The sequence below is a fragment of the Branchiostoma floridae genome, chromosome 16 (genome assembly GCF_000003815.2).
Source record: "Branchiostoma floridae strain S238N-H82 chromosome 16, Bfl_VNyyK, whole genome shotgun sequence".
NCBI classification, from domain to species: Eukaryota; Metazoa; Chordata; class Leptocardii; order Amphioxiformes; family Branchiostomatidae; genus Branchiostoma; species Branchiostoma floridae.
Window position 1 is genome coordinate 15,066,599 of NC_049994.1, and position 2,516 is coordinate 15,069,114.

The window sequence follows — 2,516 nt, forward strand, 5'->3', positions numbered from 1 at the left end:
TACATGTGTTGCATTTATTGAAGTGGAGTTATGGATAACAATTGACTTATACAAATTCCTCATTGATTATGCAAATTAAGTCCTCATTTGCATAACATGCATATCATTATGAACATCTTTGCCCAAGCTACCTGCATGCCTAAAATGATGCCAATCCGTCGTTCCTTTCTGCAGTTATCCTCTTTGAAGTGTCTTGACAAAAATGCCCCTGCAGTTCCATAATTAAATATTAGGGGGCTGAAACTTGCCCCAATATGTCATGGCACTAAAAGCTATCTACCACGTAAATGTCAAGACCATAGCATGTCTGAAACAAGAGATACATTGAAAAAACTGCTATTATAGAATATTCTCATTAATTATGCAAATGTACTCCTATTTTGCATAATTAGTATTTTATCGTGTACAACATTGTCTAAGGTACCTACATACCAAAAATCATGAAAATCCGTTGTTCCCTTCTTGAGTTATCCTCTTCAGAAGTTTTTGACAAAAACGCCCCTGCTATCCCAAAACTAGACGCTAGGGGGCCAAAACTTATGTCATTTCTTCCTGAGCACAAGAGCTATCTAACACTCAAAAATCGTGACCATAGCATGTTCAGAACACCGAGATAGCAAAACCGGAAGTTGCGCTGCAGTACCAAGGGGAGCCGCTAGAGGGCCCAAAATCTAATCATTTCCAGCTTTCATCACACACTACCAACACACCAAGTATGAAAGCAATCCACCCAGCCGTTCTTGAGTTATCTTGTTTACACACACACACACAGACAGACAGACACACAAACGCAGGGTAAAATATAACCTCCATGACATTTCATGGAGGTAATTATTCACCAGTAGCTTCTATTGTTGCAAAGACTACAATAATGTTTCGACAAAGATTAAAGGAATGTCTGTTCATGATAAATTCTTCCTTTAAATCGCGCTGACAGCATGATCCTGTCAACAATGCAAATTTTCCCACAGCTGACATGATTATCCTGTCAAGAATGCAAATAGCCACTCCCCAAAGATCTTGCTACTGAATTATCGCAAACTGTCGTGATGCTGCCGATACGTCAACACCCAACACTGTACGCCGATTTATTTTATGATGTGTTTGATAGTCAGTTAAGATAGAAAAATGTTTTACATGATTTTTAAACATCAGCATGTACGCCTCTAAAGTATAATGTATATGATGCTGATAATGTGATAATTGTAAACTTCAGTGCAATTCAGGTAGCCCTGGCTACCTGCAAAACTGTTGTCATGAATAAACTGAACTGCGCTGAACTGAACGTACTGTATACTCTACCGAAATATCGTAAGTTGGGCAAACTGTCGTGATTCTACTTAGGTACACCATACGCTACTGTAATATCGTAAGTCGGGCAAACTGTCGTGATACTGTCAAGAAACTGAGGCTATTGACAGGATCGTCCTGTCAACAGTGGAAAAAATTGCACTGTTGACAGGATTGTCCTGTCAACAGTGCAAAGTTTCTACTGTTGACAGGATCGTCCTGTCAACAGTTTCAAGTTTTTCCACTGACAGAACGATCCTGTCAACAGTGCAAAGTTTTCTACTTTTGACAGGACGATCCTGTCAATAGCCACAACCTTGTTGCCACCATCACGACAGTTTGCCCGACTTACGATATTTCAGTTTCGTGTACCTAAGCAGAATCACGACGGTTTGCCCGACTTACGATATTTCAGTATCGTGTACCTAAGCAAAATCACGACAGTTTGCCCGACTTACGCTGTGACATAAGGTACGTGACCTCCTTTACAGATGTCACACGTCACATGGTCCTGTGTTTAATTCAAAGGCACGTGACGTCTTTTACGTGTACATGTGACCTTAAATACGCCACGTCCGGCATACCTCAAACATGTTATACTTCTAGTCCAATTCATCCGCCTGTTCGTAGCCACCGACTCAGCCGCGGATTCGTGATTAGACAGAACATAGCTACTCATTCAGATACTGATTCGACAAAATACGTAACTTTCCTAAATTCGCCCCAAAACGCCGATGCATGTCAGATATTGTTTCAAATGGTCTGTAACAACTCTTCAAATGCGAATTCAAATATGGATGATATTAGGAAGTAATATTTCAACGATAGAGTGCACTATTAGCTATTAGCAAACGAAACCTAGGAACAATATCATGAACTACGGCCAAATCACTAGCAGAAAAGCAAGTCAGGTCTTGCAAAATCCTACATTTTCAGAAAACCAATAAAATTTTACCGGATTTAATTAACGAGCTACAGCGGGCCTAATTGGTGATTAGAAATTGGCTGCTAAACAGGACAACAGTGCAAAAGTAGCTTACCCGATATCCGACATTAAGGATTTGGTATATCAGTTTTAATGACTGCTAGAGACGTAAACAATAATTTTCAGCAGTCAAATGGCTTTCCATTTCCCGTCGATAGATTCTACCATGAAATTCAAGTGATTAAAGTGACGCGCAAATTTAACAGACATCGATCATAGCATTATGACCTCCGTTGCCATA